This window comes from Dipodomys merriami, unplaced genomic scaffold (assembly GCF_024711535.1).
Source record: "Dipodomys merriami isolate MVZ:Mamm:240054 unplaced genomic scaffold, mDipMer1.0.p SCAF_50, whole genome shotgun sequence".
NCBI lineage: Eukaryota > Metazoa > Chordata > Mammalia > Rodentia > Heteromyidae > Dipodomys > Dipodomys merriami.
In genome coordinates this window covers 10,536,975-10,561,491 of record NW_027206069.1, presented here as the reverse complement: position 1 = coordinate 10,561,491, position 24,517 = coordinate 10,536,975, and the positions used below count along the sequence as shown (strand labels likewise).

Genomic DNA, 24,517 nt, shown 5'->3' with positions numbered 1-24,517 from the left:
GGGAAGTCTGTGAGATCCTCTCTTATCTCCAATTAAGCAACCAAAAAACCCAGAAGTGGAACTGTGGCTCAAGTGGTAGAGTGCTAGCCTTGAACACAAAAGCTCAGGGATAGCACCTAGACTCTGAGTTCATGCCCCATGTCTGGCATGGGGTGTGGAGGGGGGGGGGAAGAAAGGGGGGAAGAGGGAGGGATTATAGGAGCTAGGAGTATAGATGGGTAATAGACTACAAGCATGCTTGAAGCCCTGATTTAATCACTAGCACTCTCAAAAAAATCATCAAAATTCTGCATAAAATCCTTTGAAAACAAGCTGAAAATACATAAGCAGGTATTCTCTCAGTTTGTGTGAGAGAATGTGTATGTTACATAATATACACTACCATGTCTTTTGGCAGTACCACTTAGGATCCATAAGATGGCAGGCCTAGATTTCTCAGTGATGTTTGAAAAAAATAATTTTAGCAATTGCCTGAAGTAGAAAGTGCGGATTACCAGGCATGGGCCTGGTAAGAAGACCGGGAGGCACCTATTGGATGAGATTTGTAAATTATAAAAGCAACCTAGGAACTGTTACTAAGCTAATGAAATACATTCTTTCTATGGAGTCACAAGATGTAAAGGAAGGAAGCTTGAAATAATCTTTTTTGGTCCTGTTTTTCTCAGAGTAAGGAAACCAGGACCCAGATCTCAGTGTTTTGTCCAAAGGCACAGGTCAAAGAGTCCAGACCTCTTTTGTCTTAGTCTGCATAAATCCCATCTTTCGCATTATTTCTCCTGCTCCTCTCGGTGGCACGCAAGTCCAGCCGCTGTTCGGCTCTCCCTCATCTCCTGGACGACTTCTGTTGGTCAGAGTGCTGGTCCTCAGCCACCACTGCTCTGGACTTCAGGCAGGAAATTCCATACCTTTCTTTACAAATTCATTTGTGAGATTCTAGACTTCAGTGTGATGGTGAAGCTATGGGGTAAATACACACCATCTCCTCAGATGACTTTTTTCAGGGAAGCATTATCCTTTTCATTACAGGGAACATAAATATATATGCATTTTGAACCCCAACTATATAAAAGGAACTCTTTTTTAATATGAAAGAGCATTGTAACATGATTTGGAAATGAGACAGTACCAAACATCAGCCAACGAAGAATCATACATTCTATGACTTTTCTCTTGTCTGGTCACTCAGAAATATAATGTGATCAGCAATGATTGTTGTTGCTTGTCATCTCACATTATTTTTATCCATGTATTCACCATAGTCTACTTTCCCTTCCACATAAATTTGAGACCCCTTTTTCACATACTGATATGCCACATCTCTAAGGCCAGGTCGGAACACTAATATTCTGTGCCATGTTGTCTTTAGATTGACATCGCCCATTTGGTATGCTTCACTTTCTCCTGATCGCCACATTGCATTTGTTGCTAGAGAAAATATTGTGACTGGATATTTTCCTTCCACCTGTCTCAGGACAGGTCCTGACCCACTCGCCCAAGTAACTGCATGGGATTCCGAGATCTTTCCAGAACTAAACTGCTAGCTATTTCAGACTCATATCTCACAAACTGACGAAGCACCTGTAGCACAGGTCTTCGAAACATGGTTTCTATTTTCTTTTCTTACAATCCAATAATTAGGACTTGCCTGTGAAGTCTGAGGCAGAGGGTTCCCCGACCCCAGCCTTGTGCCCTTCCCCATACAGTAACTTTCCCGCCCAGCTACGAAAAGGAGGGTTAAAAGGAACTCTTTATTTGCCATAGGCTAGATCAAGCTACTCCTGCAAGCCTGTAGCAGGAAGTCTTGTCATTACCCTGGGTGGTCAAACTGGCTTCTGTGGAAAGCTCAGAGCAGGCCCTGGTTGAAAGGTTCTGTTCCTTCAAGATAGTCTGGATGCTACTAGCTTCCATGATCTCTCACCTAATTATGTTACACATCTGTCCTAGAAAAATGGTCACACTGCTATCCGTATACCGTGCAGATGTTTCTAAGGTACACTGAACTCCTACATATGACCAGCATCACAGTATAAGTACTGTAATATAAATTGAGTATCAATTTATTTTATCTGACATATCAATAGGTTACAGATCCAGAACACTTCTTGTCACAGTTTTTATAGGGCAAGCCAAACACAGTGGACAGAATTAACAAAAAATACACGCAAGGTACTACTTCCATAGTTTCACACTAACTTTTTTATTTTCATTTTATTGATTTTATTTATTTATTTTTTGTTTATGTGGTACCAGGATTCAAACCCAGGGCCTCCTGCATGCTAGGCAAGCACTCTACCACTAAGCCATATTCCCAGGCCCACAGTAACTTTTTTCATTAAGCATTATGCTAGAGAAAAATAAAGAGGTCCAGAAAGTAAGAAGGTTGGAGGACTTGTAGTCAAACCCATCCTGGTCTATGAATTTCTCATCTGTGAAAAAGAGGTTGTGTTGGGTTAGTGGGGAAGGTGGATAAATCTGGAATTCTATTTTTTCTCTCTCCCTTTGTTCTATCATGTCTCTGGACGTGGTATTTTTAAATGAGTATAACATAAGACAATTAGTATTAAATCATTTCATGTGCATTTTGACTGAGAAATTCAGTTCCTTGAAAAAAAAAACTTGCTTCTTTAAAAGCTGGGCACTGGTGGCTCATGCCTATAACTCTAGCTATTCAGAAGGCTCAGATCTGAGGATAGGGGTTCAAAGCCAATCTGTGCAGGAAAATGCATAAGAAGCTTATTCGCCAATTAAAATCTCTCCCCCCCCCAAAAAAAAGTAGAAAGTAGAGCTGTGGCTCAAGTAGTAGTGCATTAGCCTTGAACACAAAAACTCAGGTATGGCACTCAACCCAGAATTCAAGCCCCAGGACCAGTGCATGTATGTAGGGGCGCGCGCGCGCGCGCACACACACACACACACACACAGAGTTCTTGGCATATTGATTTGTTAGAAATTAGTAAATCAGTTAACATAGGAAAAAAAAACAACAAAGAAAGACAGGGCTCTATCCCCAACATGGCTAAATAAATACTTCATCCAGAAGCAAAGAAATCTCTACTACTTGATTGTAAAAAGCCATTTGGAATCTCACCCTTTTGGAGATTCTCCAGTATACAGCCTGTTGAAATGATGAAAACTTAAATTTATCAGTTGTTATGAATGCCTGTAGATACTATTTGTTTTTTTTTTGTTGTTGTTGTTGTTTGTTTTGGGGGGGGGTTTTGGGGGGGGGGTCCGGTCATGGGGCCTGAACTCTGGGCCTGGGCGCTGTCCCTCAGCTCTTCAGCTCAAAGCTAGCGCTCTACCACTTGAGCCACAGCGCCACTTCTGGCTTTTTTCTTTTTGCTTATGTGATGCTGAGGAATCCAACCCAGGGCCTCATGCATGCAAGGCAAGCGCTCTACACTGAGCCACCTTCCCAGCCCCTGTAGATAGTATTTGGTGTCCAATTACACCACTGATAATTATTCATATAATTTGCAAATGAGAGCTTTGCTCTTGCCTTTAACCTGCCTTTCACGCATATTCATAAAATGTCATCCACACAGGAGTGGCTTCCAGATGACAGAGCTCCTCTTCCTCAGTCTTTCTGTGATAAAATCTATCAAATGCTAATGTGAATTGAAAATGGCTGTATGGGGGTGGGGGGAGGCTATGAGGAAAATAACTCACTACTCATGCTTTTCCATGAAAACAAACATTTCTCCAAGATAACAGGCAAACATTGACTGAAAAATCAATAATACTAAATCTGATGGGAAACTTTTATGGGAAGTTTTCACTTCTGTACTTTAGTTATTAATTTAGTTAGACATGTTTCACAAAATTTAAAACCAAAGGGAGACAAGAAAGTAAGACTTTCAAAGACTACCAATATGTCAAACTACATTTTTTTTTTGCCAGTCCTAGGGCTTTGAACTCAGGATCTGGGCTCTGTCCTTAAGCCTCTCTATGCTCAAGGCTAGAGCTCTACCACTTGAGCCATAGCAACACTTCCGGCTTTTTGTGTTTATGTGGTACTGAGGAATTGAACCCAAGGTTTCATGCATGCTAGGCAAGCATTCTACCACTAAGCCACATTCCAAGTGCCCTGGCAACCTACAATTTGAAAAATGCTTCTATTCCTAAATAATTAGAACTTTAACCTTAATGAAAAATCAATGTACAAGTTGTTTATAGCTCATGACTGCAATCTTAGCGACTCAGGAGGCTGAGATTTGAAGCCAAGCCTCAGCAGGAAAGGTCATGAGACTCTTATCTCCAATTAACCACCAAAAAGTCAGAAGTGGAGTTATAACTCAAATATAGAGCACGAACCTTGAACAGACAAAGCTGAAGGACAACACCCAGGCCCTGAGTTCAAGTTCCAGTAGGGGGGGGGGCGGCGCGGGCACATTGTATTTTGTTTTCCAAATTCTGTTAGAAAAAATAGCCATTAGTTCCAATAGTACTATATGTTTGATCGACTGCATATCAATTTCTGGTTATCTATACATACATAATTATAGATACACTATTGATAGAATACTTGTAACCATATAGTAATAAACACTAAACACATAATACTAGAAGTGCTTTGGATACTTTATTTGTGTTGTTAATTGAATCAGACAGTTTAAGGCTCTATGACAAGGTTACAGAATTACTTTAATGTATATATCATTTTCTGGCACATTTCTATGGCTTTCATCAGATTATGATTCTCAAAGACGTTGAACTCCTCACTTCCTAAGCACCACTACCAGCAGACAGAAGACAGTAAACAGAACTCATTTTAAGAGACTTGACAGCTGCAATGGATTCAATAAATGTCGTTGAATGAATCTGAATGGCCACTCCTTTCCTAGAGTTTTATTGATTTAGTGCTGTTATCAAAGGTAAGTGTTGGGTAAGAAAGACAAATCAAAGAACAAACACTGAGTGACTGCTACATAAAGGACAATGGTATAGGTGAAGGATGGACTTTTTTTTAAGGAAATTTCTGCTTTTGAAGAGAGGATTATCAGAGTGGCAAGACATACTCAAAACAATGACTATTAGTAAAGAGAGAAGGGTGGTCAGTTACCATAAAATGAACACCAGAACTTTTGGAAGTTCTGGTGACCTCTGAGTGATTTGTTTTCTGATACAGATGGGGTTTGATTTTTACTTTTCCAGCCACAATATGAAAATTTCCATTGACAGAACATAGGAAAATCACTCCTCCCATGCCTAACATCATTACACATCTCTAAACAGGTACTCAACCAAGAGAGATCTTTCAGCCAAAAAAAATGCCTTGAAAATTCCAAGTTTACAAGCAGGAAATATCCCCATGGAGACATTTGGAAGCACAAAGATCTATTTCCAAGCCAAGCTACTGTCACTCTCTTCTGTAAGGTTTCTGGAAAGTATGGGCAGCAAATCAAGCCTGCAGATATCTATATCCACCACCCATACGTGGCTAAGACTTACGTGATAAAACCAGTATTGGACAAAAAGGCTCAGAAAGCTGGGTGTGGTAACATACACCTACAATTTCAGCTTTCAGGAGACTCAAGAGTAAGGATCAAGGTTCAAGAGTTCAACATACTAAGTTCAAGGTTAGTCTAGGTTACATAAAAAGATCCTGTCTCAAAGGAAAATTTAAAAACCCAGGAATTTAGTCTAACCGTGGTGATATTTAATACTTTCTTATCTTCACCTTAAACACATAGCACAAAAACACTATGACATATAAAGTACCATGTCTTACACCTCCCCTTCTCCAGTCCCTTTGCTCTACCTTTGGAATGCAGCTGATTCCCGAGGCCACTTCTGCAGATATTAAAATAAATCTAACTTCCAGATCAGTCTTCACGGGCAAAGCTGGACGTTACATATCTTCTCTATGCTTGCATTTCCCTATTGGTGAAATGGAGAAAATAGGTTTCAGTGAGCAATACATGAGCTATTGTAAGTAAAGATATTGCATGACAAACTGTATGTTTGCTGTTATTCCCACTGTGATTGCCTCCGTTCATCTGTCTATGGTGACTCTAAAATTCAGCTTGTGTTTTGCAACTACACTATTTTTTATCTTAATTTTATTTTCAAGGTGATGTACATAGGGGTTAGTTACCTAAGTAAGGTAGTGAGTACATTTCTTGTTGAACTTGTTACTCCCTCCCTCATTTTTCTCCCACTTTCCCTTGAGACTACACTATTTTGTCTCACTCCATAGCTGAGGCTGGCCTCAAACTCCCAATCCTTCTCCACATCTGAAGTGCTGTGATTACAGACATATGCTACCACACTCAGTGCTATATTATTCTTAAATTACCTTTCATTCTAAGTCACTTCTAAAAACTTTTCAATAGATTCCAGGCATATTCCTCAACATAAGACTAAACTTCTCTACCTTCCCCTGCACTCTGCTCTTCTCAGCCTCTTCGCCTATATCCCCAGAGACTTCCTCCATATATAGTGTGTTAATCCTCCAACTTAGCTTGAATGCTCCCTCCTCCACAAAGCTTCCTCTGATCTCTCCAGCAAAGTGATTTCTCCCTCCAGGCTCTAGAAAAACTGCTCATCTCCTATTTGCAAAAAGTATTACTTAGCTTCACATTGTCTCCCAGCCCGAGGTATAAGTTCTTTAAAAACTAAGGTCCAAATGTGTTTCGTTGTACAGTTCCATGGCCTCTAGTCCAGGTCCACACTTGATCAGTAATTCAAAAATATTGATTGGGTAAGTAAAGTAATCAAATGCCCATCATAAAAGCTGAATGGAGTTACAGAAGAGAGAGCCAAAGAAGTACGATGGAAGCCTAGGGGAGGAAGAATTTAGCTGACTTTGCATTTAAAGTGAGCCTTTAGGATGCTAGATCTTTGTTGAGCCAGTGATGATGGAAATCAAAAGTGTAGGCCTAGGAGCAAAGAATAAAGAGTAGAGGAGGAAAGGTACAAAGATCTAAATGAAATGTAGTCAGCTGAGATGCAAAAGCTGTGGTTATTGGGATTGTAAAGGCTAGATTATGGAATCCTGAAGGAATTCTTAAAGAAACTTGGACATAATCCCAAAGGCCATGAGAAACTACTGTGGTTTTTGAACAGGGAAAAGATAGATGCTCACTGAGGATGGTGTGAGGTTTAAAGTCAGGGCCTCTAGATGTATTTTAGGAAAATTACTTCATCAACTGGGCATAAGATGGAGCTCGGGATGAGAAACTGCTAGGGTTTCAATGTGTGTCTCTCCCAAACTTCTAAATTGTAACTTAACCCACAAAGTAATGGGGATTTTGGGGAAGCACTTACTCACCACATTTTACCCTCATGAATGGGATAAATGCCTTTATAAAAACGGCTTCAGAGAGCTGACTAGTTCTTTCATCTCTAAGACCACATGACCATGCGGGACTTATGTCCTTTTGTCCTTCCATTTCCCACCAGGTATGGGGGCAGCAAGCTGCCATCTTGGAAGCAAAGAGTGAGCCTTAACCAGACACCATATCTGCTGATGTCTTGATCTTGGATTTCCCTGCCACCGAGCTATGAGGAATAAATGTAAACTACCCAGCCTGTGTGATTTGTGATAGCCACAGACCAGTGAAGACTTGTGTGAGGGTGAGGAAGACAGTGAGAGTCCATTGATACATATTGGTGGTGGTGGAAATGTAGGCATAGAAAAAACATACAAGGGTACCAAGTGAGAACTGCAGTGGGGCAGTTCACTAGACTCCATAGAGAGAATTCAGGGGCCCATGAACTTGTAGTGAAAAATATCTCTATTTGCACTAACCTCTAAGTGAAATGGAACATGCCATCAATTATGAATACGGGCAACAAACCATAGTTTCATTAGGTTTATCAGAATGACGAAAAAAGAACTTTTGAATTCTAAAGTGCCTAAACCAGGTGTAGAAGTGCTCACCTGTAATCCCTGAATCTTAAGAAGCTGAGGTACAAGGATCTCATGTTTGAGGTCAGCCTAGGCTACATAGTCCTGGTAACTAACTAATTAGCCTAATTCATTCATTTCCTCATCACTAAAGTTTTGGTAAAAATCTTAATCAGAAACAAAGATCATAACTTAATAGGGAGTTTTTAAGATCTTAAAGGCCAAAACCATGTGTGTGTGAGGGTACTGGGATTAATGCTGATAGCTCAGGCCTGTAATCTTAGCTATTGGGGAGGCTGAGATCTGGAGATCACAGTTCAAAGCCATACTGGGCAAGAAAGTTCTTGAGCCTCTTATCTTCAATTAATCAACAAAAATGCAGAAACAGAGCTGTGGCTCAAAAGCCACTGCACAGCACTTAGACCCTACGTCAAGTCCCAAGACTGACACACACACACACACACACACACACACACACACACACACACACACACACACACACACACACACACACACACACACACACACAAGAAAAAAGGAAGGAAGAGCACTAAAGGCTGATAAAGTTATCAGTTCCTCAGTTCCACTTTGGACATGCTGAGCTTCATGTCCAGGCTTGTGTTAAGCAAGGACATCCATTTTTCTTGTGCCCAGTAGCTCCCCACTGCAAAGAACCCAAGCACCTCCATCTAGTGAGATGTCATTTCCCCTCCTAGTGACTCTTCCATCTTTCAGCATTAAAGAGTCCAAATGTGACCAATTGTCCTGGCCCCCTAGGACAGAGGTGTTTCCAGGATATGGTCAAGGTTAAAACTAGAAATGCTTTAAACCTGGCACTGAATGCTGACAAACCTATATTAATACTATTGACATTAGAGAAAAAAAAGGATGCTGTTTCAGGCTTCTTTTAGATCTGAGTTTGTTCACCTGTTCTTCCCACAAGGGAGAAAATCTTGAAGGAAATTATTCCTCTCACGCCAGGCACTCATGCATTACTAACTACATCGGAGTCTAGCAATCGTTCTACAATGTATATGGTACTAGCACATTCCAGTATGAAGCAATCCTCAGAGCTGTGGGAGATAGATTTTGTGTTCTTCCCAACACAGAAGCAGCCCAGGCTCTGCAGGACTTCTCCGCTCTGCTTCACACAGCAAGCAAAGCTGCCAAACACAGAAATACCGTGTGCTCTAGACACAGGCGTGGTTGTTGCTATATGGAGATTATGCAAAGCTACAAGTTTCTCTTTTGCAATGCCAGTGAACTCGGTGCTCTGGCATTATCTTGATACCCAATTTTTTTAAAAAGTTCATTTTTGAACAGAAGGCATTATAAGGTAAGTTTACCTAGATCAAAACAATGCAAGCAGGGCAATAATTAAGTATTCAAAACTAGTAACAGCAGTAGGAAATTGAAATATACAGAAATGATACAAAAACTGCATCTTGGGTGCATGCTCTAATAAAAATCTACCTTGGTAGTAATAAATTGGCACAGCCGCTGTATTCATCCATCCAGGAACCCTGGAAGGGACTGGAATGGAGAAAGCCCGGCTACACCAACCAGGGCAGTCAGTTACGACCAAGGCTTAACACAGGAAAGTTCTGGCTCAGCCAGGTTTATTGGCCCCACAATTCACTAACTTCCCGCCCAGTCGCCATGGCAACGTCCACACCAAAGCCAACTCCAGAAGTCACCTTTGGATATCCCGCAATCCACCCAATTTGCACCTAAATAAAAACACACAAAGGCTTCGCTACACTGAAGAGATAACCAGGACTCTAATCGCTTTCATTCACGTCAGGGAACGGACGCACTCCGTAGTTCTTTGACCCCTGTCCACGGGAGGGCGAGTCCAGACCACCGAGGCTTTTCGTAATTAAAGTGTGTGTGTATGTGCGTGCTGTGTGGTTTGGATGGTTGGTTTTGCGAGGGCGAGGCGCGTTGGTGGAAATCAGAGACTAATGGAAACCAGATGCACACACAAACTGCACATTTGCCTTTAAAGAAGGCAACATCCACGGCGGACCCGGGATCTCAAACAAACGTTCTGCCAACGTCTGTCTGTCCCGCGGGCTGTTGGTCCCTGCAGGCGACTTGCTTTGCTCTGGAGCTGAGGAACTTTCCAGCACCATGGTTTGAACAGTTCATAAAGACAAAAAATAAGAATAAACCGCTCCGAGCGGGAGCGCGCGCGGCGGGAACGACAACCATGACGTAATCGGGAGAGGTTTCCAGAACAAGTCTCCGGCTCCTTCCCGAGGCCCGGCCATCAGGTCTCACTTCGGCTTGCATAAACGCAAACCGTGACCCCCATCACACCTCTCCGAGAACCTGCAAGCCTGGCGGTTCCGTTCCATCGGTAGCTAGAGCCTCCCGCTCCGCGCCGGAGCGCCCCGCCTTCCACTCCATCCCCGGCCCCGCGACCCGCGCAACAACGACCCAACGTGAGCAGCAGCGATCACAACAACACAGAAACCCGTAAGCACAACCCTCCCCTTACTGTCAACTCCCACCTCCCCCCTACATCCCTGCCCGTCCTCCGTGCCACTAGTAAAGATGGCGGCCCTAGGCGGAGCCGCTCCCTCCGGAAGGCCGCGGGCGGCCCCGCCAGCCACCACCATCCTCCCGCGGAGCCCTCCACGCCCGCCGCGCCTTGACGCATTGCAGGTGCGGAGCAGCCAATCAGGAGGCTCGATTCTTTCCGGCCAACCACTGCAGGGTCGCTGTAGCCTATCAGAGCGCTCTTGTCAATCTCAACGAGGAAAGGAGTCTCAACAGCGCCAACTAAGCAACCGGCTAACAGATCGCATTTTGGGGCGTGTGTGCAGACCACTGCCGTGTGTGTTCCTCCGCCAGGAGATGTAGTGCCCTCACTAGGCCGCGCCCCGCCCCGCCCCGCCCCGCCCGGGGTGCACGCGAGGGTGTAGGGGCGCGGCCTGCTCTCCCTCCAATTGATGGGCTCCGGGTTCTCTGGGACACACACTGGAAATAGTAGCACGTCTTTTTGGCCGGGCGCTGTGGTCCTCCTCGGGACGCCCAGAAACTCATCGGATGCATTTTGTCACTTTTAAGTAGTAGTTGCCCCAAGGATGAGAAACAGCAACCCCCGATCTGGAAACCCCGACTCGAATGGGCTTAGGGATGTGGGGCTCCGTCCCCACCCTGCCCCTCTCTCCAAGACCCCTCGTGGGAGCCCCGGTTTCCATTTCACCCCGATCCCCTGTGGTCGGACAGGGCCTGAGCAGGCCGGGGGGAGGGGGCGGCGGCGCCGACCGCCCAGAGCCTGGCGGTCATTTGACCTCCCCGCCCCCCCCCCGGGGGGCAGCCCTGGCCGGCAGGGTGGATGCGGGGAGGGGACGGGGTGGATCTGTCCTGCCTGTCCCAGATGGAGATGAAGGTGTGGTGAAATGACCTCGGGAATAACCAGATCGGTTTCCAGTCTGTCCGGGGCTGCAAGGTGCCGCCAAACCCTCCTTGCGCGGTTGGAAAAAGATAAAAGATTAAAAAAAAATGAACTGACACCCCGGGAAGGTCGGTTGACACTCCCAGGGCACAGAATCGGGTCCATCTGGGTTGCCACCACCAAGCCCGTGTTTCTGCTTCGTTTCCCTAGGTCTCCTCTAGAGTCGTTTGGGGAGCTTGATTGTGTAACTGAAGCAAAGGATGCGGGGGGGGGGGGGGGAGGGAGGATGGAGGGGGGATGGGGGGATGGGGGGAATGGGAGGGAATGGGGGGTGGATAGGGGGATGGGGGGATGGGGGGTGAGATCGTTTCCTCTAAACCCAATTTTCAATCAATGGCCTGCAGAGAAGTGTTGCCAGGCCATGGTCACCGCTCTTAGAACCCGGCTACGAAACTTGTGTTGTAGATTTTCCTTAAAAATCCATTGCTTGTTTTTATTTCGCTTCCAAACATCTGGCTGTGATTTTTGGCGTCAGGAGGCTTGGGGTCTTGAGGCAGCTCTTCAATGTCGGCATCCCATTTATAAGAGGCTGATGTCACCACCCGCCAGGTTTGTAGTGGTGTCTACCTGGTAGCTAGGTGATGGAACACTGAAGTTGCCAGCTGCTGTTTACTACTCCTTGAACTTTCCAAGTCTTGTTTGAACGGGAAAAAAACTGTGGTTTTCTTTCTGCCCAGCCCCCAAAATATTTACCAAATAAGCAAATACCTCAGAACTTTGAAATAAAGCATCTCACCATAAAAATATCTGCCCCTGCCCAGAGCTGGTAGTTCAGGCCTGTAATAGCTACCACCCGGGAGGCTGAGATCTGAGGATCGAAGTTCAAAGTCAACCCGGGCAGAAAAGTCTGTGAGACTGTTGTCTCCAGAAGCAGAGCTGTGGTTCAAGTGGTAGAGTGCTTTGAGCAAAAAAAAAAAAAAAAAAAAAGCCAAATAAGAATGCAAGCCTCTGAGATCAAGCCCTAGTACCAATACAAAAACAAAAATAACTGATCTAGGGCTGGGAAGGTGGCTCAGTGGTAGAGCGCTTGCCTTGCATGCATGAGGCCCTGGGTTCGATTCCTCAGCACCACATAAGCAAGAAGAAAAAAGCCGGAAGTGGCGCTGTGGCTCAAGTGGTAGAGCACTAGCCTTGAGCTGAAGAGCTGAGGAACAGCGCCCAGGCCCAGAGTTCAGGACCCAAAAAAAATAAATAAATAAAAAAAATAAAAATAAATAACTGATCTAAAAAGCAAGACATCACATATATTTTCCAGTGTATGTGGCAGAAAAAATATATGTGACTTCTTTTTATCAAGTCAAATCATCAGGTGAAAAAAAAAATCTGTGCCACTGACAAATCAGGAATTTGGGGGTAAGTTCCTCTGTTTTCAGAATTTCAGTTTTCTAGAATGTAGGAGAATTGGAATGGATTGGAATATTCAGATTTAATATTCGATTCTACTGTGTAGTTGGATGACTACTAATTATTTCATATTTAGAGTTATCTGTTTCTTTTTACAGTAATTTGAGCTTTTCAAGTCACCTTTATTTTTACTTTCACTGCCAAGTCTTCACAATATTTCTGGAGGGACAGAGAAGTTAGGGTTCCAAAAGCCTGTCTCTGTTTTATCTAATGTGGGCCACATTACTACAATCCTAGTATATGAAAGTTCTTTGGATTTTTAATTTTAGTGGGAATTGCAGACTGGGGTTTGAAGTCATGAACTTGCAGAGGCAAATGCTCTACTACAGAGCCACATTTCCAATCCTTTTTTTAAAAAAAAAACTGGTTATTTTTAAGATAGGTGTCCCTGGATGAAGTCCCGCCTCTTGTAGGCTTCTGGTAGTAACTAGGATGACAGGCACTGTATCCATGAACAATTGAGAAGGAGCCTTGAGGATTTTCCTGCCCTGGCTAGTCTCAAATCACAATCCTCCCATTATCAGTCTCCCTAATAGCTAGGATCATAGGTGTGAGCCACCAGCACCCAGCTGGTTCTTTTTCAATTCACCAGCAAATTAGCTCATTAAATTGTGACCTCCTTAAAAGCCTTTCAATATATCCTTATATTCTCTGTTTAGTAAATTTCCTTTCTAGATTTCAATTTAGAAAAAGTTTACTGAAAATGAATGTGCAATTTTATTCAATTTTAGGTCAGCAGTGGAAGAATCCAGATTTGAGTTCAAAGAAAATCAACGAATACTTATTAAAGAATACAATAGAGAAGGTGCAGAACCATTTTTTTTTTCTGTACTTGAGTTGCCTTCACTTTTTATTTTGAAATTAAGGAAAATCATCATTGTGGAACAATAATCTTAAATAACAAGGTTAATAAAATAATATATGCACTTATACAGCATATACATATTATAATGTGTTATGTAATATATACATATATATATATATTTCATTCCATGAAGACTACAAAGATTTGGAGGAACATTATTCTTAAAAATAAATCTTCTAGGGGCTGGGAAAGTGGCTCAGTGGTAGAGTGCTTGCCTCACATGCATGAGGCCCTGGGTTCGATTCCTCAGCATTATATAAGCAGAAAAAGCTGGAAGTGGTGCTGTGGCTCAAGTGGTAGAGCGCTAGCCTTGAGCTGAAGAGCTGAGGGACAGCGCCCAGGCCCAGAGTTCAGGCCCCACAACTAAGAAAATAAAATAAATAAATCTTCTCATTCAACCAAAATCACTCACCTTTCCCATCTAGTGCTGCTTTTCTGTTTTTTGTGAAGAGGTTATGTAATAATGTCTTCTACTAAGCTCTTGATTTTCTTTGGTAATTTGAGAAAATAAATATATAATTTGGGTAGACATGATCCAGTCTGTTGTATTTTATACAAGTATCATTAAACAAAGTGGGCAATTCTATAAAGACCAAATTATCTTTAAGTCATTGTTCAAAGGGGTTTCAATTACACATGTCAGCTCATGAGTACAATGCATTTTGATTAATGTCACCCTTTCTACAAATGCTCTTAAGCCAAGACTACTTATATATCCTTATACATCCTCATCTTACATACTGACATACTTATATATCCATATCTCTGCAAATCTCCTGTTTATTAGGAAATTTGTGGAAATTTCTAACAAAATTCCTAAGTGAAATATTTAAAATCATAAGAGAAACTCTGTATGGCCCAACACTGTCCTGAGGAGAGGCCTATTAGGAACAGAACGGGGTTTGCCATCATAGTAGACAGAACTTTCCTTTGACCTTTGAAGGCATTTTAATCAAACAGAAATTGCAAGAAGGAGATCAGAGGAATGTTATCATTCACAGGACCTCCCAGTGACTGAATAATCCTGAGACAACTTTGCTTTGGACTTTGTTATTCCATTAAGGGACTGGCTGTGTAGACTCATTCTAGACCCTAAGCCTTATCTGGATTGCTCCTTTGAAAATCTTTGACCTCCATTTAAGTTGCTGACACTTGCCTGTTGTTAAACCTTATTATGGTTTCTTCTGTCTTCCTCAAGCTGGTTGTGTTTCCTTATTCCCAGGGAAACTTAGTTGTTTGAGATGGTATTAAACAAATTATAAAGAATATGGACCCTTGACTACCATTCTTGCGGAAAATTTTGAAGCATATTTAGGGTGTTGCAAAGTGTTAATAACAAATAATCATAACCAGATACTGGTGGCTCATGCTTGTAATCCTAGCTACTCAGGAGGCTGAGATCTGAGGATTTCAGTTCAAAGTCAGCCCAGGCAGGAAAGTCCATGAGACTCTTGTCTTGGCCTCCTGAGTAGCTAGGATTATAAGCGTAAGCAAAGTAAGCACCTGGCAACGAATCACATTTGGCTTAAACACGCTTAGTAACTCCCCAGTGCCTTCAGGAGATAAGACACCAAGTCCTTGTAGCTAACATTTGAAGGCTTGCATCAGTTTTCCATCCTATTTTTTTTTGGCGGGGGGCGGGGAGAAGCATAGCTGTCTTTTGTGTCCTACAAATATGACTTCTTTGCTTCAAACCATTCTACTTTCTGCTCCTCAATATTCATCCTAACTCATTGGCTTTTCTGTGCCATTCTATGTCCCAATGTCTGTCCATATCCTCTTTACCTAATTGTGTATGTGTGTGTGTATTTGTGTGGTGTGTGTGTATGGTATATATGTGTTGGTGATGGGGCTTAAACTCAAGGCTTGGACTCAAGTCTATTGCTCTATCATTTGAGCCATAGCTCCACTTCCTCTAACTGCTACAGGTCCTTCATATTCAGTTTTTAAAATAATCATCCCAGCAGAGCACCAGTGGCTCATGCCTGTAATCCTAGCTACTCAAGAGGCTGAGATCTGAGGATCACGGTTCAAAGCCAGCCTGGGCAGGAAAGTCCGTCAGACTCTTATCTCCAATGAACCATCAGAAAACCAGAAGTGGTGCTGTGGCTCAAGTGGTAGGGCTCTCACCTTGAATTGAAGAGCTGAGGGACAGCGTCCAAGTGCAGAGTTATAGCCCCACAACCAACCAACCAACCAACCAACCAACCAACCAACCAACCAACAACAAACAAGCTAACTAACTAACTAAATAAATAAATAAAGTGGAAGTAAAAACTGTAGCTCAAAGTGGTAGAGTGCTTGAGCAAAAGAGCCCAGGGACAGAGCCCAGTCCCTGAGTTCAAGCCCCACAACTGACCAAAAGAAAGAAAGAAAGAAAAGCTGCCAATGAGCTTCCTCTCTCCTGACTACCTACATTCCTTGTCCATTTCTGTAGGACATTGTCTTTTCATGTATTTTATCTTCTCAGCCAGACAGTAGCAGAAGTCACCATCTTACTATACTCTCTGAATTCAGCATAATATGGATTCAATAAATGCCAATAGTTTAAGTAATTAGTGTGCAGCTCAATTCATTCCTGGCACTGGAGAAGATATTGGAAGAGAATTTTCCACAGAAAGAGAAAAAGAAGTCCTTTATTTTAGTGATGAACTAGGCCCTGAAGTCAGCCTTTCTTGATTTGTTGTCAGACCACAATGAGTCAGAGACATGCTGACAGTCCTGCTTCGATTCCAACCTATGCCATCTATAGCCCTAAGCAAGTCTACAGCCCAGATCCACCCTTCTTTGGCAGTTCTCTTCCTGCTTTTGCATAACTGGATCCATTCCCTGCTTTTTGTAATGGAGAAAGCATGGCCAGAGATAAAGTTGTACTGGAAGGGGAAAACTCTAGATCTAGTGAAAATGCATCTTGAGTTCTATTTATTCTAAGTGGAGACTCTAGTCTGGCTGATAAACCAACTCTAGGCGACACAATAGGATGATTGACCAGCTCACTTGTGAGACCCCCACTTCCAGTGGGTTTTCAAGACACACAACTGAGTATTGCTGTGCACTTCCCTTCTCACATCCTCCTCCATACCCAGAAAGAGATAGAGAAAAGTCCTATTCCAATGACAACTTTGGAAAATCCGCATCTGGTCCCAAGCATTTCAGATGGGATTCTTCAATGTCCATCTCCATTTTACAGTTGAGGAAACTAAAGCTCTCTTTCTTGTTATTATAAAGGTGATATACAGAGGGGGTGCAGTTGTGTACGGGGAATGAGTGCATTTCTTTTTGGACAGTGTCACCCCTTCCCTCACTCTCTCCCAGTTAAGGCTCCAAGTTCTCAAAGACCCAACCTCCCTTTGTGCAAGAGCAAACCAAGGAATTGAACCTGATTTCATGGTAAAAGTCAGGCCAGCCCACAGGACTGGTAATTTCCAGCCTCTTTGAGTTTGGGACCCCTTACCAGTGGCACCCATGTTCACAGGTGACCCCTCAGTTGCTGTTATACCTTCAGTGTCATGATGAAATATGTCAGGGATAGAAGTTACTCTGAACTCAACAGCATCTGTTGTGAGTTGTTCTTGGTGTGGCGTTTGTTTTTTCGAGGGAAGGGCTGTTGTTTTGCTGTTGATATAGGTCATAGAACTTGAACTCAGGGCTTGGGTGCTGTCCCTGAGCTTTTTCAAGGCTAGTGCTCAACCACTATAAGCCATAGCGCCACTTTCAGTTTTCTGGTGGTTAATTGAAAATGTCTCACAGATTTTCCTGCTGGGGCTAGTTTTGAACTCAACCTCCTGAGTAGATGACAGGTGTGAGCCACCAGCACCTAGCTGTGGGATTTGTGTTTGAGGGTTTTGGGGGGTTATTTTGGTTTGGTTTGGTTTATTTTGTTTTGTTTGCTAGTTCTGGGGCTTGAACTCAGGGCCTGGGTGCTTTCCCTGAGCCTCAAGGATACTTCTCTATCACTTGAGCCACATGCCATTTCCAGCGTTTTCTGCGTAGTTTATTAGAGGTAAGAGTCTTACAGACTCTTTAAAGCCCGAGCTGGCTTTGAACTACGATCCTCAGATCTCAGCCTCTTGAGTAGCTGGGATGACAAGCACCCAGCTGTGGGTTGTTTTCAAGACACGTCTTGCTATGTAGGCTGTCAAAATGTCTGACTCCATGGAGGCTGGGTCCCCTGGGAGGACTGCAGCACAGGGTGACATGACCTATGACCTAAGGCTACTGCAGTGGCATTTATACTAATCTTCCCATTGCAAGTATAGAACTCAAGGACAGAATATTTCTGTCACTCCAGGAAGATACTTTATGCTGATAACTTACATGTTAACTGAATCATTTTGGCTTGTTAAAAAAAAAAAACTGGTGGCTCACATCTGTAATTCTAGCTATTCAGGAAGCTGAGATTTGAGGATGTCAGTTCAAAACCAGCCCAGGCAGAAAAGTCTGTGAGATTCTTAGCTCCAATTAACCACCCCCAAACCAGAAGTGGAGCTGTGGTTCAATGTGGTAGAGCGTGACAGTGCCCAAGCCCTGAGTTCAAACCCCATGACCAACAAAATAACAATAAGCGGAGCTCTCCAATGCTCACTCCTGTAATCCTAGCTAGTCATGAGTCTGAGATCCAGAGGATCAAGGTTTGAGGCCATCTTGGGCGTCAAATTATCTTCAGTTGACTAACAAAAAATCCATGCTGGAGGCATGGCTTAAATGGTAGAGTTTCAGCAAGAATGAGGCCCTGGGTTCACAGCCCAGTACCTCCCAAAGAGAAGAAAAGGCAGTGTCAAAAGCAAACTACTGGGAAGAAATGTGCTCCTTATGCACGCCAAGGACAAAAAGTAGGGAGAGAGGTATGACAGGAGTCAGGAGAAGAGGGAGCGTGTGAAGGTGTCATGTGACCTGGACAAATATTGAAAGAGTCATGTGACAGGGCTACGGGATGTGCGGTCATGTGATAGAAGTCATGTGACCAGGAATCACATGTCAAGGGTCACATGACAGGGGTCAGGAGACATGCAGTGAAGAGACAGGGAGTCGTGTGACAGGGGGACATGTGATGGGAGGGCACATGAATGGGCTCACCTGAGGAAGGGACACATGACAGGAGGGTCACGTGACACAGGACATGCTCCGATCTGAAGATGTCCCTTACACCGCCGCCTGCCCTTCCGGGGTGACCCCGACGGGGCCATGGAGGCTGGGGCTTCAGACGCCGGCTGTTCCCACGCAGCCAGCAGCAGCGGTGGTGATCCATCCTCCAGGGACTTTTAAGGACATGGGCCCGCGGATCCTGTTCTGGGCCCGGAACTTCTCTGTGGCCTACAGGGACCATTAAGAAGATCTGACCGCGTTCACCTTTGCGGTGCAGAAGCTCAACCTGATAGGCTCCTTCTGGAAGGACTCCATTGCTGAGCTGGCCCTGACCTACCAACATCTCTTCGGTACACTGTCCGCCCACCACTGGTTTGCCATGGACCGCCTTGAAATCCACCACACCAATGACTGTCACCCACTTCAATGCCTCCCAGGTCACAGGGCCCAGCCCCTAGTCTTTCCATTGTGACTAAGTCAGCAGTCTTGGAAGTATGGCAACCTCCTGGTGGCGGCCAAGGACCCCTGCCTCTGGCAGGTGACTCTAAAGTACTTCCAGGTGCAGGCTTTTAACATGACAGGCAAATGGTTCTCCTACGCCAGCCACTGTGCCTGCTTCTCCCCTCCCCCCTAATCTGGATGGGGCTGCTCAAGGTGCTCATCTTTAGCTATGGCCTGCATATGATACTCAGCCTCAAGACCATGGAGCTCTTTGACGACCATAAAGGCCTTGCTGTCGCTTTGACCCAAATCGTATGAGCTATGGCACTGAGGGTTTGAGGGTATGGGGCGGCCAGGCTGTCCTTTTTACACATGGTGGCTTCCCATGAACCTCCTGTGTCCCTCAGCCTATCTTGCCCTGGCCTCTACCTGATGTGGGTTTTCCCTGGGCTGCCCCACTATTCCTATTGAGGTACACATATTCTGCATAGATATTAACTCTCTGACTAGCCATAAGTGTAAGGGATAGCAGATCTAGGGTCTCCCTTCTTATTTATTCTTGTCTGTCTGCCAGTATTCCTTAGATTGGAAGTGTTTGTTCCTTGCCTTGTAGTGCCTGCTCCCCTCAGAAACGTTCTGGGACTTTGCAGTAGCCTGAATCTTGTGGCTCAGCTAGTATCATGATTTTTATTTTTGTGATGAGCTAAGAATAAACAGTATTAGCCCCCCCCCAAAAAAAAAAAAGTCCTGAGAGAGGAAGGTGAAGGGTAAAGACATGACTGACAAGCTTTTCTCGTCACAACCTGAGGTTTAACGCCTCCTTAATGCTAAAGTTATCTGAGAATGGAAAGCTCTCCTCTCCAACGTTAAGAGCAGAATATTAATTAAATCCAGAGAATGGTTTTAGAAAGGAAAGATCCAAGCACAGAAGCCCCACGTGTCTGTGACTTCTGAACTCAAAGATGGCCCCGCCCTCTTTTGCATAAAAATCTGAATATTCACAAGAAGCTACAGGCTACCTTAGTACCTTCAAGCTTCTTCAGTGGAGGCGTTGAGGGTGGCAGGAGGAATAAATCCAGAAACCTTTTCCCTGAAGCAGAAAGGCAACTGAATCTTCTCAGTGACGGTCAATTCTGTCTTCTTTAGTTGATCTTGAAAAGAGGGGGTCATTCTGCATTAAATACCTGGACAGAAAAGTCTGTGAGACTGTTATCTCCAGTGAACCAGGAAAAAAAGTCACAAGTGGCTCAAATGCTATTGTGCCAGTCGAGCAGAAAAAAGCCACGGGAAAGTGTGAGGTTCTTAAGTTGAAGCCCCAGTACTGGCACCAGAAAAAAAGAAAGAAGCCTGGGAAGGTGGCTTAGTGGCAGAGTGCTTGCCTAGCACGCATGAAGTCCTGGGTTCAATTCCTTAGTACCACGCAAACAGAAAAAGTTGAAAGTAGCACTGTAGCTCAAGCAAAAGAAACTCAGGGACAGTTCCTGGGCCCTGAGTTTAAGCCCAGGACCAGCAAAATAAAAAAATAAAAAAAAAAAGAAGAGCAAAATTCAAAAATGGAAAAATGAGGTATTTTATTTGCTAATATAAATAATAAAGATTTTTTACACAATAATTTCTGTAAAAAATAATGAAATAACTGGGAGCTGGGGGCTCACGCCTATAATCCTAGCTGTTCAGGAGGCTGAGATCTAAGGATCACTGTTCAAAGCCAGCCCGGGAGGGAAATTCTGTGAGACTTTTATCTCTAATAAACTACCAGAAAACTGGAAGTAATGCTGTGGTGGCTCAAGTGGTAAAGCGCTTGCCTTGAGCTGAAGAGCTCAGGGATAGCTTCCAGGCTGAGTTCAAGCCCCAACCAACAAAAAACTATCTATATGCACACAGTAGCAATATGATGCTTGGTGATGGTTAGTGAGGTAGAAAATTCTAAAAGGATGGATGGATTTTGTCAAAGTACTATTGACTTTGAGGTGGAAAAGAAAAGAGCAGGACTTGGTGGCAAGGTTGGGGACAAGTCTTCCTCTGAGAGGTGGCTCGGGAGTGGGTGCTAGTTAGGGATTACAGATTTCTTCAGGAAAATCATCTGGTAATCCAACCATGAAGGCACACTGAAATAATTATATACTGAAAATTGATTTAGGCTGATTATGTATCGTCAAACAATCTTCTCTGTCTGTCTCTCTCACACACACGCACAGGATTCATTTTCTCTAAAAGAATGTAAGCTGCATGAAAGGAGATAGTCTGCTATATTTGTGGTGCCTAGAAAAGTGTGGAATACAGTAAATATTTAGACAGAGACTTGCTCTGAGACAGGTTTCAACAGGCAAATATATTCTCTCAATCTATCCTAGGAAAAATTAGGGGCTCTACTTCTGCTTTGTATTAACCGATGCCATAATCAGGCCTGGCTTCCAGAACAATTTTGTAAAAGACAAATTTGAGATTATTAACTTGCAAAGACAGCAAGGTCTAAGAAAAAGGAGCCCTTGTCTCACTTCCTTTGATGAAAGTGTAGTATTGTCAACTGTCTGACAGTGGACAAATCTCCTTCATAACTTTCCAGGCCTCACAGGCAACGTGAAAACTGTCTTTTGGCTAGAAAGCATTACAAAGTCAAGAGTTGCTTTGATTTCTTTTTACAAGCCCTCTGTCCCTTGTGGGGGAGACAGAGTCATTGCTACATTGCTTGGGTAAGAAATATCTTTGCAAACATTAATTTTTAGTCCTAACCGTTGTGCTTTCCTTCCCCTGTTAACTAAATTAAAAATAAGTTCTCTTAAATTACAAGATATGGTTACAGTGTAAATAACCACGGAGTGCTGGAATGCTAGGGCGCTCAGCTTGATTTGTGGATTTCTACACTTGAGTCAGGCAAGCTATTTAGTTGTCCAATGCATCAGTTTCCTCCTAAGAATAAAAATGAGCATATCTGGCACAGGGCCTGGCCATGATCAGGACTTAGAATATTAAACTATTCTCATTTCTCAATTTCCCTGCTCATCTTTAAAAGATGTATGTATGCATGTATGCACATATATGTACATACTTTATAATCATATAGATTATAATCTCAGATCTAGAGTTTTTTTTTTTACAGCTGGAAGGCACTAATAGATCAAGTCCAAGCATCCTTCTTTGCCCATGAACATTTATTTATACGGTTATTATATTTCTTTCTGTCAGTCTCACAGGGCCAGAGTGATGTGCTTAGTTAGAGACGTGATATCCAAGACTGAGATTCCTGGCTTAGAACTGCATTTTTTTTCTATCTTTCTTCTACTTAGCACTATTTGATTTAAATAATTTCAGACAGAACCATTCATACAGATGGTTCCCCTAAACTTGCTTCTCATTAAGTGCTATTACTATATGTGACTTATTTTCCAGATTGCTGATCTCTTCATACACTAGGAAGTTTATTTAGGCAAAGGAGTCTATTTGATCATGAACAAACTCAGTGACTAGTAGTCAGAGAAGAATCTGGCTTTTGGAACAGATAAACTCTAAACATTGTATCTTTTAATTTTTTTAGATGCTGACTTCACCAATATATAATCTAATATTACAGCCCCTGAGCCAGGGCGCAAGCTCTATTTTATACCCCACCACTGACTCACGGTAAGATCTTGGGCAAGTCACTTGACCTTCTTATATTTCAGTGTGTCAAAGTAGCCATAAAACTGTGTAAAAGCATGACCTCATTACAAACCTACTACACTTGAAAGTTAAGATGTGCTTTGATACATTAAAGAAATCACCAGAGGAGAACTCCAGGCTGTAAAATATGGAGAAACAGGAAAAGGAATTTTATTACAATAATGAAACTAATTCTAAGATGTATAGTTTTTAGCAAATAGTCCTGAAAATTTTTTCAAAGTACTTTATTTGGGTGGAACATGGTTAATTAACCCAGGAAAAAATGATAAAAAATGATGGGTTTTAAAAAAGCATAGATTGTAGTAACTTCATAAAAATAATGATGAGGGGGCTGGGAAGGTGGCTCAGTAGTAGAGCACTTGCCTTGCATGCCTGAGGCTCTGGGTTTGATTCCTCAGCACCACATAAGCAAAAAGAAAAAAGCTGGAAGTGGCGTTGTGGCTCAAGTGGTAGAGCGCTAGCCTTGAGCTGAAGAGCTGAGGGACAGTGCCCAGGCCCAGAGTTCAGGCCCCATGACCGGACCCCCCCCAAAAAAAACCCCAAAATAATGAGGAATGGAAGATTATTAGAAACAAATCGATCCTCAATAATTAAACACATTCCATTTCTAGGCTATTATTTCCCCTGTATACTATGCATACTGAAATTTTAAATATCTAACTAATTACTCTATGAAAAACCTGGCACAAAGAATGCAAATTCTCTTAGGAATACAATAGTTTTGATCATGAGTTTGGCCATGTAGACTCCTAACTCATTGGATTATTGAATATGCTTTAAATTGTCCTTGTGTATCAGTCAGTGATTCTTCTTTATGAACACAGGAACACTATTTTGTGGGGAAATATTTGTGAATATTTTCTTTCTGCAGAGAGAAAACAGATTTTTGCTCCCACCTCCCTTTCAATCAAACAGCAGGTTCACCCTTTCTGTGGCATTCTAGAAAGAACTTGGGTAAGCAGAGTTCCACAGACGCTGACATCTTGTCTAAGGTCATTCCAAGAAGTCCTGTGGCATTTGCAATGCGCCGGAATATTTTCTATCCTTTCAAAAACATTTTCCTGAAGACTCTGTCCAAGTCAGGAAACAAACATAATCAAGAAAAGCCTTTCGGAGCAGTGTGCTCATCACACACTTTGCTACCTTTCCTTGAAATAAGCCAATGAGAAAAAGAACCTGCTACTTTCCGGACTCTGTACACAAAAGATCAGATGCTGTGTGCTGCCTTGGCAAGAAAAGAAACTGCAGCATTTTTGTCAAAGGTTTTTTTTTTTTTTTTTTTTACAAGTCCTGTGCTGAAATCGTTCCTTTTCTAGTTTGCGGAACAATGGAGAACAGAAGGAAATTAAAACATTATCATATTTTAAACCGAGATATGATCAAGATTAAATTACAGTCCAGACCCATACCAGAAGCAATCGGCTGCGCTTTCTAGCTGTAATCTACATGATCCTAAATATCTTTTTTTCCTTCCTTGTACGGATGAATTTATGTCTAAAAGGCTGGCTCAGGAAGACTGTGAAAAAATATTTTTAAAGCTTTAAAGGTTTATTAAATAAGATGCACAAATCTACTCACTTCAATAAGACAAGGGCCAGCATGAATAGTATTTGCCTTAAGACGAGTTCGAAACAGTAGGGGAGAGGTATTTAGCTATGGTTAACAACAATTCACGAGAAAGGAGAAAGCGCTGCGGACTGCTCGGACACGCAGGTGACAACTGCGTCCCCCAACCAGCCGGAGA

General features: G+C 43.0%; 2 long non-coding RNA genes and 2 pseudogenes across 2 annotated transcripts; 2 read left to right on the top strand and 2 right to left on the bottom strand.

Annotated features, from left to right (window-relative positions):
• Nucleotides 1–1,108: 1,108 nt before the first annotated feature.
• On the bottom strand, nucleotides 1,109–1,609 carry LOC138810586 (single-stranded DNA-binding protein, mitochondrial pseudogene; annotated as a pseudogene).
• A 755-nt stretch (nucleotides 1,610–2,364) lies between these two features.
• Nucleotides 2,365–9,643, bottom strand: LOC138810588 (uncharacterized). Its single transcript, XR_011367180.1, has 4 exons — nucleotides 9,326–9,643; nucleotides 5,762–5,880; nucleotides 4,315–4,413; nucleotides 2,365–2,426 (listed from the first exon to the last, which is right to left on the bottom strand). It is a non-coding gene; the product is annotated as an uncharacterized lncRNA (long non-coding RNA).
• Nucleotides 9,644–9,656: 13 nt separating this feature from the next.
• LOC138810587 (uncharacterized) lies at nucleotides 9,657–13,729 on the top strand. The gene is made up of 3 exons (XR_011367179.1): nucleotides 9,657–10,333; nucleotides 11,794–11,867; nucleotides 13,454–13,729. It is a non-coding gene; the product is annotated as an uncharacterized lncRNA (long non-coding RNA).
• A 4,977-nt stretch (nucleotides 13,730–18,706) lies between these two features.
• Nucleotides 18,707–19,431, top strand: LOC138810540 (V-type proton ATPase subunit S1 pseudogene; annotated as a pseudogene).
• Nucleotides 19,432–24,517: the final 5,086 nt, after the last annotated feature.